The sequence below is a fragment of the Neophocaena asiaeorientalis genome, unplaced genomic scaffold (assembly GCF_003031525.2).
Source record: "Neophocaena asiaeorientalis asiaeorientalis breed wild unplaced genomic scaffold, Neophocaena_asiaeorientalis_V1.1 scaffold297, whole genome shotgun sequence".
NCBI classification, from domain to species: Eukaryota; Metazoa; Chordata; class Mammalia; order Artiodactyla; family Phocoenidae; genus Neophocaena; species Neophocaena asiaeorientalis.
This window is the reverse complement of record NW_020175435.1, coordinates 510563-524223: the sequence shown is the minus strand read 5'-3', so window position 1 is coordinate 524223 and position 13661 is coordinate 510563.

Sequence of the window (13661 nt, the reverse complement as noted above, 5' to 3'; positions counted from 1 at the left end):
CGGTCACCGCCGCCGCCCCTTTCCCGGCGGGGCCGGTCCCGGCAACGATCCGCGTTCCTGCCCGCTCCCCTCCCCCATCCTCCCCGCCTCCCGCCCGCAGCCCCAGGTCGCAGTACGCATGCGCACTACCGCCCGCCCGCCGCGGCCATTGGTTCTGCGAGTTTCCTTCCACCCTTTCCCGGGAGCGGCCCCACGCACGCTCGCAGGCGTCTTCCTCCCGCCTAACAACAACCACTTCAATACTATTGGCTAATTCTGACCCCACCCCTTCAGCTGAGTCCCCGCGGATAGGCTGGTCTTAATGCCATTCACCTTCCGTAGGTGTTTCTGGTTTTCTTGAGGGATCCCAGCTGGGGATTGGCTGGTGATGGAACCTTTGGTTTTGGAGCTGGGCTGTTGCTTTGCGCCTCACAGTGCGGACCCTTCGGGGAAGGCTAGGGGGGTTCCTGGAGCGGGGTAGGCCAGACCAGTATTATTAGTACAGTGCCCTGGAAAAAGCTTGGAATTCGGTGTTTTCGACTTCAGATTTTTGTCTTCTTTTTTTTTTAAAAAAAGGAAAATGATTGACAGGATGACGAGCAAACAAGATGCAGGTTCATAGCCCTTGGGCAAGCAGCCATATCTGAGGAGCTATAGAACTCAAGATTTTTCTTCTAAACAACCAGTCCTTCCCTAAGGGTCACAGAGTTTGGGCCAGTTTTTTTAAACCAGCGCATCCCCCTAGCCCAATATCCGAATTGAGATGCCACTTATTTGAGGGTTTGTAAGCTTCTTGTTGCCTGTTTATGAGAGGCAGGCTATTAGTATGTCCGGTGTCCATCGGCATTATGAATCAGTATCTCATAATCCTGGTTGGGCCAGATTCCACCCTTTAGGGAGTGTTTGTTAAAGGGATAGTTTGAACCTGAACAATCATAGTCTACCTGCCAAACTCCTTCTCCGAGAGAATCAGGCAAAACAAGCTTCGCTTCTTTTAAGCAAATCTCACCTTTTTTCTGTTGTTGTTTTCATTACTTCTTCCTACTTCAATCTAGAAGCAACTCTTGGCAGACCAAGGAATAACTGAAAACAACCTTCCTGAAATGGATGGGAAAAGAAAAAGTGGCTGTCTCCCAATGCCAGCATTTTAGAAATCTTGCTCCTTTTGGGACCTGGTAAAAAGGAAAGGAACGCTAGATGCTCTTAGTCTTAACGGATTTATTTGAGGGAAGGAGTCTTGGGGAAAGGTGAGCAACTCTGAAATTCTCTTGAGACCCTGTTCTTGGATTAGAATAAGAGAATGTTAAATACTCATGAGGCCTAGGAACGAGGTCTGGCCCCTTCTTTTCAAAATGACACAGTTGTTAATTAACTTGATTCAATACGGCATCAGCTACTTCGGGCAGAACTAGAACTAGAACCCAAGTCTCCTGACTCATAGATCTTGGGTTCCCTCTATGCAGACTGGCCATCCTCCTTAGCAATATAATTTGAGCTTCAAGTGGACACACAAAAAGAATGCTTCTTGAATTGAAATTAAACTTCCTCCATTTAACTTCCAAGAGAATTCCCTTACACAATGTAGCTTTGAACATTGTAGACCTGCAACAGGCTGTTTTCTCTGAAACAGCCCCACCCTGAACCCTTTTTCCTCATTCTTCCTGATGTGTTCTTGCTATGCTGTTGTTCACCCCCTCTTTTCCCTTCCTATCACTACCTGAAATCCATCTATGATTCTGCTTGTCCAGATTCATCACCAAGTACCTCTATGCCAGCAAAACTGGCCTGAACAGGTCTTTATTAAAAATAGGTATGGCTAAAAAGAAATAATAATAATAGGTATGGCTGAAAAACATTGAGTTAGCTATGCGCCAGGCATTGTTCTAAGCCCTCATTGGTGGTTAACTCAGGTCATCATGCAACACCCCTGTGAGAGACTATTATTATCTCTATTAGGAAGCTGAGGCACAAGGAGTTTAACTTGCCCAGGTTCACACTGCTAAGAAGTATTAGAACCAGGATTGAACCCAGTTGTCTGACTCCAGAACCGTTCCTTTCTGCCTCTCCCTTTTTTTTTTTTTTTTTTCTGTGAAGACTGCCCCCTTGCCAGATAGGTTCAGTTGGATCTCCTGTTGTGGGGAGCTGTCTGATTTGCCAGCTGCTCCCTCCCCGACTTCGCTGAAGTGCTTCACCTTCAGAATCAGGCCTCCCTCCAATTGGGGAATATCAGACCCATACTAACTTAATCCCCAGACCTGGGTCCCACCCGATTGCCGTCAACCTTCTGGCATGCCACCTGGGAACCATCTATCTAGCTCTCTTGTTTTACTCCTTGTCTGATTGCGGGCCCCACAGTTCAACTGTGGAGTGACTCCCCTTTAAGAGATACACTTTGGGTGTCTTAGAGAAAACAGCTTTCTTCTCCCAAGCTTACATCCCACACAGCGCCTTCTTCAGAGAACGCCATTCTCTGCCACATTGAAACTTTTTTCCCTATCACACATGACAGTCATCATTTCTTTTGTCACATCTACACCATGTCTTCAGCCATCCCCGTTAAACCTAGACTAGCTCCATCCTAAATAAAAATAAGTAAAAAGCACCTGACACCTGGCGGACCACATTCTATCTCCACCACAGTTCTTTTTCATGCTAAGTGATCTGCCAATGAACCGAGAGGAGATCCCTCCCGCCCCCAGTCTCCGCTGGGTCCTGTTACTGCTGTCTCTTTACCAGCGAAAATGAAGAGCACAGCCCTTAGCCTTGACTTAGAGGAAAGGTCTCTGCATGTGTGTGCTCTGAGTAGTTTTTTTTTTTTTTAAGATCTTTTTGATGTGGATCATTTTTAAAGTCTTTATTGAATTTGTTACAATACTGCTTCTGTTTTCTGTTTTGGCTTTGTGGCCACAAGGCTCGAGGGATCCCAGCTCTCCGACTAGGGATCGAACCCACCCCGCCGCCCGCTGCCCCGCCCTCGACCCCCGCACTGGAAGGCGAAGTCTCAACCACTGGACCGCCAGGGAGGTCCCACTCTGAGTATTTCTGTTCCTATTTAATCGTGGCCAAAAGAAAATCTGGATGGGCAGAGAATATTTCTGGAAGGATACTAGGATCTGTTTACACGCCTCACCTCTGAGGAGACCTCAGAGGAGGCTGGAGAATCGGGTGAGAAGTGCACTTTTCACTCTATACCGCTTTGTGACTTTTGAATTTTGAACCACGGGAATGTATTACCTTTTGAATGAAGAAAGAAAAGAAAAAACATAAACTAAATCTCCTAAGCTAAAAGCTGACACTCATTAGGTAACTTTAAAAATTTTTTATTGTGTCATCTGTATTTTTTACACTAAACACCTGTAACTTTTTTTTTTTTGAAATAAAGGTCACACAACACTCAGTACCTACAGGGATGTGAACAGCCCCCGAAATGTCCCTGGTTGATGGTAAGGATCTCTGGTACGTAAAATGGGCAGCAGCTCCCATTTCCCATGCACTGTGGCCTCACACGCTGCAGAACAGAGCTTCCTGCCGTGCTCCCTGCTTCCCTGCAGCTCCCCAGGTCTGTTTCCCATTTCTGTCCTCCTCTCCTCCTGTAGTAATTAAAGAAGAGCGAGCAGGATATGCTTTCCTCCCTGTTTCCTGTCCTACGTGTCCACCTTTGCCTAGGGTGTCTCCCTGAGAGGTTCAGCCCAACGCGTCGCGGAGGCTCAGCCGAAACCCAGGATGACCTTGACTCAAGTCAGAAACACAGTTTTCAAATACAGGCCTTTTCAGATGCCAGCAGCTCTGCTCCTGCTCTTTGCCGTTTCTCTTGCTGCTCATGGTCACATGACTTACATGCAGCCTCTCTCTTATTTCTGGATACACCCTGCTCCTTCTTCACACAGGGCAGTCTTTCTTTCTTTTTCCCAGGGTACATCACACACAGGGTTGAAACTCACTGGATACTCAAAGTATTTCCAAACAGAGTTATTGAGTTTCTTCCATGTTCCAGGTACTATTTTAGAAGCTGGGGATGCTACGTGGACTGAGGTGTCTGCTCTTGTGGAGCTTATATTCTAATGGGGCAGAAGACCATACATAAGAAAATACCAGGTAGTGATAAGTGCTGTGATGATGAAGGCCTAATTTCAGGTTGAGTGGTCAGGGAAGGCCTCTCTAAGGAGGTGACATTTAAGTTAAAGCTGGAAGGACACAAAGGAGGCAGCTATGTGTATATGTGCCTGCCAGTTCCAGGCTAAAGGTGGCAGATGGTATGCATGCAACTAATTTTGCTCCATCCCAAAACTTCACTAAACAGACTTCTTTTCCCTTTCTTTCTCCCTTCCTTCCTTCCTTCCTTCCTTTCTTTTCATAAACTCATTAGGAAAGGAGAGCAAGAGAAAAGAGCAACACAATTTCAGAAGCTGGAAAATAGATGGATGAATAGTAACTTAAAATTTAGCAGGCCTTAAAAGAAACGAAACTGAGTTATTTATAGTGAGGTGGATGGGCTTAGAGTCCATCATACAGAGTGGAGTAAGTCAGAAAGAGAAAAACAAATACCTTATGCTAACACATGTATATGAAATCTAAAAAAAAAAATGGTTCTGATGAACCTAGGGTCAGGACAGGAATAAAGACACAGACATAGAAAATGGACCTGAGGACACGGGCAGGGGGAAGGGCAAGCTGGGACGAAGTGAGAGAGTAGCACTGACATATATACACTACCAAATGTAAAATAGCTAGTGGGAAGCAGCTGCATAGCACAGGGAGATCAGCTCAGTGCTTTGTGACCACTCTAGAGGGGTGGGATAGGGAGCGTGGGAGGGAGACGCAAGAGAGAAGAGATATGGAGATATATGTATATGTTCAAGTGATTCACTTTGTTATACAGCAGAAACTAACACAACATTGTAAAGCAATTATACTCCAATAAAGATGTTAAAAATAAAATTTTTTTAAAGTGTACAACTCAGGAAAAAAAATGTTTAGCAGGCCTGAGAAAACTGAGGTCCAACCTGACTTACACTCAGAAGGCTCAGAAACCAGAACTGGGGACCACTGGGACTGAGGGTGGAGGGGAAGGCTAAAATAAGGAGAGCTGAGTGAAAGCAGTTTGAGAAGCAGTTAGATCCCACATCCCATCCCTGATCCCAGCAGAAGATTGGAGATTTATTCTGCAAGGAGAGTCTCTGGTCTGAAGGATATCAGGCACACAGAGGGCATAGGTACCACACTGGAGATGGGGGGATCCAGAGGCCAGATGCACAGCAAATTAGGCGACTCCAATTGTCTTGCCCCATTTGGCTCTTAGGATGCTGGCAATGTGACATTCGCCTTTCAGTCGGCGATTGGAAGACTTTTTCTTTTTCTTTTTTTTTTTTTTTTGCAGTACACGGGCCTCTCATCGCCGTGGTCTCTCCCGCTGCGGAGCACAGGCTCTGGACGCGCAGGCTCAGCAGCCATGGCTCACGGGCCCAGCCGCTCCGCGGCATGTGGGATCTTCCCGGACCAGGGCACGAACCCGTGTCCCCTGCATCGGCAGGTGGACTCTCAACCACTGTGCCACCAGGGAAACCTGGAAGACTCTTTTTGAGGAATCTACTCAGTCTATGAGGAAGGCCCATAGGATCTGACACGGGGGCACCTTCTAACTCCTAACATGGTCCAACCAGGTCACCCTTCAGTGACGCTCAGGATCAATGTATCAGACACCTTTTGTGCACTGCCCCTAATTCTCTTGGCCTCACCTCTTACTCTACCCAGAGTTGCAGCCACTGTTCCATCAAGTTCCATACAGCTTCCCAGAGCAAGTGGGATAGTTAGTTTCATGTGTCAATTTGACTGGCCACAGGTTGCCCAGATATTAACTATTATTTCTAGGTGTGACTGTGAGGGTATTTCTGGATGAGATTAGCATTTGAATTGGTAGACTGAGTAGAGCAGATATTGGGCTTCAGCCAATCTATTGAGAGCCTGAGTAGAACAAAAAAGGCAGACGAAGAGAGAATTCAGTCTCTCCACCTTATAGTTTTTGAGCTGGGTCAGTGGTCCTCTCCGACACTCAGACTGAAACATACACCATTGGCTCTCCTGGTTCTCAGGCCTTTGGACTTGGACTAGAACTACACAATTGGCTCTTCTGGTCTCCAGTTTGCAGATGGCAGATCATGGGACTTCTCAGCATAATCACATGAGCCAATTCCTTATAATATCTATATCTACACCTATCTCCTCCCTGAATCTTGCTTTCTGTCCCAAAGCAGCTTTAACATCTATGTGGGTCTGCAGAACCACTCAGTATCAGCATTCAGGCCTGTGAACCCAGAAATTCAGGGACAATAACATCTGTGGGGCTACCTTTGAGGACAAAGGCTTCCCTCTTTCATCCCCTGAGTGGACAGTTCTGATACACATCCCACAAGACTCAGGATATCCCATGGAATCCAGCGCCAGTCACGGCAGCAATGACCAGCTGGTTGACATACCTAACACTTATACTGGCTTTCTCTCTGCTTTTTTCCCTTCCACTATCCCTCATTTCTGCTTCTTTGGATCACTTCCTAAATGAGCTTCCTCTGTGTAATTCTTGGACTCTGCTTTGGGAGAAACCTTGGCTAAGACACCACAAGGCCCAATACCACACTCAGAGCTTCCAAACAGCCTTTTAATCTGTGCTCTTAATCAGGAATAAATGGTTAATGGCAAACAACTAAAGAAGACTTCTCACATGAAAGATAAAGACCAAAACCAACAGGGAAAAAAATAATAATAACCTGAAGGAAAAACAGACGGTGAAGGGAAAAGACATCAAAAAATAAAATTTCTTAATCATCATTAGTATTTCAAAAAGAAAAGAGATGACATTGTATCCATGAAACAAGGAAAGAAATAATTCAAAGAACCAAAAAGAACTCTTGGAAATCAAAAACATTATGACAGAAATGGAAAACTCAATAGAAAGGATAATAAAATTGGAGGAAACTCACAGAAAACAAAGCGTAAAGGACAGAGATGGACAATAGTAGAGAAAATTAGAGGACAAGTCATGTAGGTTCAACATTTGAATAATAGAAACTCCAGAAAAAGAAAACAAAGATAAGGAATTGGAAAGAATTATTGACTAAATAATTCAAGATTTCCCAGACTTGAAGGACACAATTTCCAGATGGAAAGGCTGATCAACAAACAAGACCAACAGATGAATTACACACACTGAGGCCCATCATTGTGAAATTCCAAAACACAGGAGGCAAAGAAAAGATTCTACAAGCTTCAAGGGGGAAAAAAGCCACATACAAAGGACCAGGAATCAACAGCTTCAGGCTTCTCAGTAACATCACTGGAATCAAGAAGATAGTGGGGCTTCCCTGGTGGCGCAGTGGTTGGGAGTCCGCCTGCCGATGCAAGGGACGTGGGTTCGTGCCCCGGTCCGGGAGGATCCCACAGGCCGCAGGGCTGCTGGGCCGGTGAGCCGTGGCCGCTGGGCCTGCGCGTTTGGAGCCTGTGCTCCGCAACGGGAGAGGCCACAACACTAAGTAGGCCCGCGTACCGCAAATAAAAGAAGATAGTGAAGCAACCTCTTTAAAATGCTGAGGGAAAATGAATTTCAACTTAAAATTCTATACTTAGCCAAATCATCTAGTAAATAGGAGGAAGACAATTTTCATGCAAAATTTCAAAAAATTTTACCTCTCATGCATGCTTTCTCAAGGAGCTATTGGAAAATGGATTCCACAAGGGAGCAAACCAAGAAAGAGGAAGTCATAAGATAGAGGGCAGAGGAGGTTTATTGCAAAAGGCAGGCAAACAGAATCCTTGGGTGGATGGTACAGGGAGATTCCAGGCTGTCTACTGTGCTCCAGACGGCCACCAGTCAGAACTGGAGCAGTGTAACCCAAGAGACAGACATGACGATGGCTTCATCCGGATGCTGCCTGCCATTGTTCATAACCAGGTGAACCTGACCCAGATTCTAATCTGTACATGACCTATCTTGGACCATGTATTGATAAAGTTCCTCTCTCCTCTGTAAGGCTTGCCACCTAGACCAGCTGAAGACTTATTTCTTCCCCCACAGACGTGGTCTGCTTTGATCTACTCTTAGGCTGAGGTGAGAAGCAGATAAAAAGAGAGCAGCGTACTCCCCGACCACATAACTGCCCCACGTCTCACACCTGCCTCCTACGCTTGTCCTACCAATCCTCCGACTATGCTGCCACCATGTCTTCTCCAGGGTTCACTCATGACATTGCCTAGGAGAGGTTCTGGTAACTTTCCAGGGAAGCCGCAGTCAGCCTACAACCTGCAGGCCGTTTTCTTTGTCTTCTCCTGGGAGCCTTCATCTAACTCTGGCAATATCTCATGATAGCTAGGTGTGTGCTTGCAACCAGATTTCCAAAATTAAATGATAACTGTTCAGGGAGACCTATCTAGGTGGGTTTTTTCAAAACTATATTTTAAAAAGAAAGAGAATCATTAACTCAAATGAAGTCAAAACTCAGGAGAATGGGTAACCTCTGGCAGGGAGAGGGAACAATCATGAATGAGTACAGGTAAGCTATCAGGACTCCCCCCACCTCTCAGCTCTGCCCTCTACTCTGTCGGCTTCTTTCAGGAAGGCCCTTCCCACGTGGTGGCAAAATGACCACCAGGAAATCAAGTCTTGTTCCTAAACCTTCTATTGACCTCTGCACAAAAATCTCTTAGCATGTTTGATGATTAGCTCAGCCTGTGTCACATGCCCATCTCTGAAGCAGTGGCTGGCTGGCCAGATCTGTCATTGCTCTGGAGTTCTGAGATGGGCACCACAAACTTGTGAGGGGGAAATAAAATCGAGTTGCTACTACCAAAAGGAGGAGGAATGGATTCTGAACCAGCAAACCAAGAGATGTCATTATAAAAAATACTGTGCAAACACTGCCTTCCTCCCCAGGTTTGTGTGGCCAAAATCATAGGGAACAGATACCCACTGTAAGAATCTGGGTCATGTTTTATTTTTGGCAGGGGGAGTTTTTCAGTAGGGGAGAGTTCATGTATTTCTGTTGCTCTGAATACCAGCTAACCTGTCCAAGGTTAGCTGTCCACATTTATAACAAGTTCTGTTTTTTACTTAAAAAAATTTTTTTACTGGAGTATAGTTGATTTACAATGTTATGTTAGTTTCAGGTGTACAGCAAAGTCAATCAGCTATAGATATACATATATCCACTCCTTTTTAGATTCTATTCCCACATAGGTCATTTCAGAGTATTGAGTAGAGTTCCTTGTGCTATACAGTAGGTTCTTATTAGTTTTCTTTTTTTTGCCGTACCCGGGCCTCTCACTGTTGTGGCCTCTCCCGTTGCGGAGCACAGGCTCCGGACGCGCAGGCTCAGCAGCCATGGCTCACAGGCCCAGCCGCTCCGCGGCATGTGGGATCCTCCCAGACCGGGGCACGAACCCGTGTCCCCTGCATCGGCATGTGGACTCTCAATCACTGCACCACCAGGGAAGCCCAGTTATCCATTTTATATATAGTAATGTGTATATGTCAATCTCAATCTCCCAATTTATCCCTCCTCCCACCTTTCCCCCTTGGTAACCATAAGCTTGTTTTTACACCTGTGACTCTATTTCTGTTTTGTAAATAGGTTCATTTATATCATTTTTTTTAGATTCGACATATAAGCAATATCATATTTGATATGAAAGAAAGATATTTGTCTTTGTCTGACTTACTTCACTCAGTATGGCAATCTCTAGGTCCATCCATATTGCTGCAAATGGCATTATTTTGTTCTTTTTAATGGCTGAGTAATATTCCATTGTATATGTGTACCACAGCTTCTTTATCCATTCCTCCGTTGATGGACATTTAGCTTGCTTTCATGTCCTGGCTATTGTATATAGTGCTGCAATGAACATTGGGGTACATGTATCTTTTCGAATTGTGGTTTTCTCCAGATATATGCCCAGGAGCAGAATTGCTGGATCATATGGTAGCTCTATTTTTAGGTTTTTAAGCAACCTCCATATTGTTCTCCATAGTGGCTTTACCAATTTACATTCCCATATAGTAACTTTTATCTGATAGTTTCACTAACATCTTTCTTGGGTCCATGGCAGCGTGTGAAAATGTTAACTTCAATCTCTGTGCAGTTTAAAATTTGACTTTCTCCGAGTACTGATGAATAGTCATTTTTTAAATTATCCATGCCATTGAGTTCTAATGAAATCTTTAGGCACTCTCAGAAATGAGGACATCCCACATATGCAGTTTTTTATGTAATTTTGGAGGTTCGTGGACCCCCTGCAGTCCACGCAAGCACTTCAGGGTAAGAGTGTCTTTTCTCTCCTTTGACCTTAGCAACTGAACTCAGGTTTCCATCTTGAAGCCAGACTTTTCTGGTAATGCTCTTTCCCTTTTACTCAGAAAGTCTAATTTTATCAAACTTCAAAAGGGTGTGTAAGGGAATTTGTGCTTCCCAGGCAAGATAGAGTATCAGGAACCAGATTTACATACCCACCTGTAACAGCTTAAAAAAAGAGACAAAATGCAAGGCAATGCAAGGGTTTTTAAGACATCAGGCATCAGGTAACAAAGGATTGTGATTATTTGGGCCTCTCACTGTTGTGGCCTCTCCCATTGCGGAGCACAGGCTCTGGACGCGCAGGCTCAGCGGCCATGGCTCATGGGCCTAGCCCGTGACCATGGGATCTTCCCGGATCGGGGAACGAACACCGCGTCCCCTGCATCGGCAGGCGGACTCTCAACCACTGCGCCACCAGGGAAGCCCAGGACTGTGATTCTTGAGTGCAGGAAGTAAATGAGATGAGCACTGCTATTGCCCCAGCTTACTGTCTGGATTACAACTATATCTCTAAGCCTTAGTACTGGGAGGGGTAACCCAGGCAGAGCCCCACTATCTCCCTGAACTGAGGAGATGGGCTGAGAGTCCAGGGAGAGCAAGGTGGCTGGAGTTACCAGGGCAGAGTACCTGGGGAAAGAGAGCATGAGCCATAAAAGAAACAATCCATAACTTGACTTCATAACAATTAGAAACATCTCATCTTTGAAACTGTTAAGAAAATGAAAAGCCGCATGTTGGGACAAAATATTTGCAAATCACTTATTTGAGATAGGAATTATAGCCAGAATATATAAAGAACTCTCAACATTCAATAATAATAAGCAATGCAAGTTTTTAAATGGGCAAAATATATAAAGAGTTCACCAAGGAAGATATACAGATGGTAAATAAGCACATGAAAAAATGCTCAGGGGAATTCCCTGGCCGTCCAGTGGTTAGGACTAGGCACTTTCACTGCTGGGGACCCGGGTTTAATCCCTGGTTGGGGAACTAAGATCCTGCAAGCCATGCGGCAAGGCCGAAAAAAAAAAAAAGTTTAATTGAGATATCATCGTTCATATGTCGTGCAGTTTAAAGTGTACATCCCAGTGGTTTTTAGTATTGTGAGGGTCAATTTGATGTGTCAACTAGCCTGAGCTAACGGATACTGTAAACCCAGACAGCTGTAAAACATTATTTTGGGGCATGACTGTGAGGGGTTTCTGGACGAGATTAGCATTTGAATGGGTAGACTGAGTAAAGGAGATGGCCCTCACTATTGCCAGTGGAGATCATCCAATTTACTAAGGGTCTGAATAGAACAAAAAGGCATAGGAAGGACAAATTTGCTTTTTCTTGAGTATAAAATTCTGCCAAGAAATGGGGATAAGAAAAAAAAAAAAAAAAAAAGATGCTCAGTATCATTAGTCACTGAGGAAATCCAAATTGAAACCACAGTGAGACGCCACTACGTGCGTAATAGGAACTTGAAAGTTTAAAAGACTGTGCCGCAGGGAGATCAGCTTGGTGCTTTGTGACCACCTTAAGAGATGGGATAGGGAGGGTGGGAGGGAGGCACAAGAGGGAGGGGATATGGGGATATATGTATACTTATAGTTGATTCACTTTGTTATATAGCAGAAACTAACACAACATTGTAAGGCACGTATACTCCAATAGAGATGTTTTAAAATATATAAATAAATAAAAGACTGGGGGGCTTCCCTGGTGGCGCAGTGGTTGAGAGTCCGCCTGCCGATGCAGGGGACACGGGTTCGTGCCCCGGTCCGGTAAGATCCCACATGCCGCGAAGTGGCCGGAACCGTGAGCCATGGCCGCTGAGCCTGCGCGTCCGGAGTCTGTGCTCCGCAACGGGAGAGGCCACAACAGTGAGAGGCCCGCGTGCCGGGAAAAAAAAAAAAAAAGCCTGGGGCCTTCCCTGGTGGCGCAGTGGTTGAGAGTCCGCCTGCCGATGCAGGGGACACGGGTTCGTGCCCCGGTCCGGTAAGATCCCACATGCCGCGAAGTGGCCGGAACCGTGAGCCATGGCCGCTGAGCCTGCGCGTCCGGAGTCTGTGCTCCGCAACGGGAGAGGCCACAACAGTGAGAGGCCCGCGTGCCGGGAAAAAAAAAAAAAAAGACTGGGGGCTTCCCTGGGGGCGCAGTGGTTAAGAATCCCCCTGCCAATGCAGGGCACACGAGTTCGAGCCCTAGTCCGGGAAGATCTCACATGCTGGGGAGCAACTAAGCCCGTACACCATAACTACTGAGCCTGTGCTCTAGAGCCCACGAGCCACAACTACTGAAGCCCACATGCCTAGAGCCCCTGCTCTGCAACAAGAGAAGCCACCTCAATGAGAAACCTGCGCACCACAGCGAAGAGTAGCCCCCGCTTGCCGCAACTAGAGAAAGCCCGTGTGCAGCAATGAAGACCCAATGCAGGAAAAATTAAAATATTAATTAATTCATTAATTAATTAAAATAAAAGATTATGCCAGCGGGGTGTAATGTACAACATGGTGAATATAATGAACACAGCTGTATGTTATACATGAAGGTTGTTAAAAGGGTAAATCCTAAGAGTTCTCACCACAAGAAAAACATTTTTTTTCTATTTCTTTAATTTTGTACCTATACGAGATGATGGATGTTCACTAAACTTATTGTGAGAATCACTTACGATGGATGAAAGTCAAATCATTATGCTGTATATCTTAAACTTATACAATACTATATGCCAGTTATATCTCAATTAAACTGGAAGAAGAAAACTAAAAATAAAAACACTCTGCTAGGTGGTGAAGATATAGAGCAACTGAAACTGTCATACCTTGCTGGTGAAAAATGCCAAACGGTACAACCACTTTGGAAAAGTTTAGCAGTTTCTTTACAGTTAAACGTACTTAGCATATTTACCCAGGTGGCATGTCTATAAAATGGAATATTACTCGGGAATTCCCTGGCAGTCCAGTGGTTAGGAGTCCACACTCTCACTACCAAGGGCCCGGGTTCAATCCGTGGTCAGGGAACAAAGATCCCACAAGCCACGTAGCACAGCCAAAAGAAGAAAAAAGAATACTACTCAGCAGTTTTTAATGAATAGGCTATTGATACAGGCAACAGTGTTGATCTCAATGATATTTCTTCTTGAGCACAAGAAGCCAAAAAAAAGAGTACGTACTATATGACTCCATTTATATAAAATTCTAGAAAATGCAAACTAATGGAAAGCAGATCAGTGCTTTGGTTGCCTGGAGATGGGAGAAAGGTTGGGGAGGGATGTAAAACAGGGACATCAAAGGGCATGCGGAAACCTCCAAAGGTAATGAACATGTTCGTTATCTTTTTCAAGCTGATAGTTTCGCA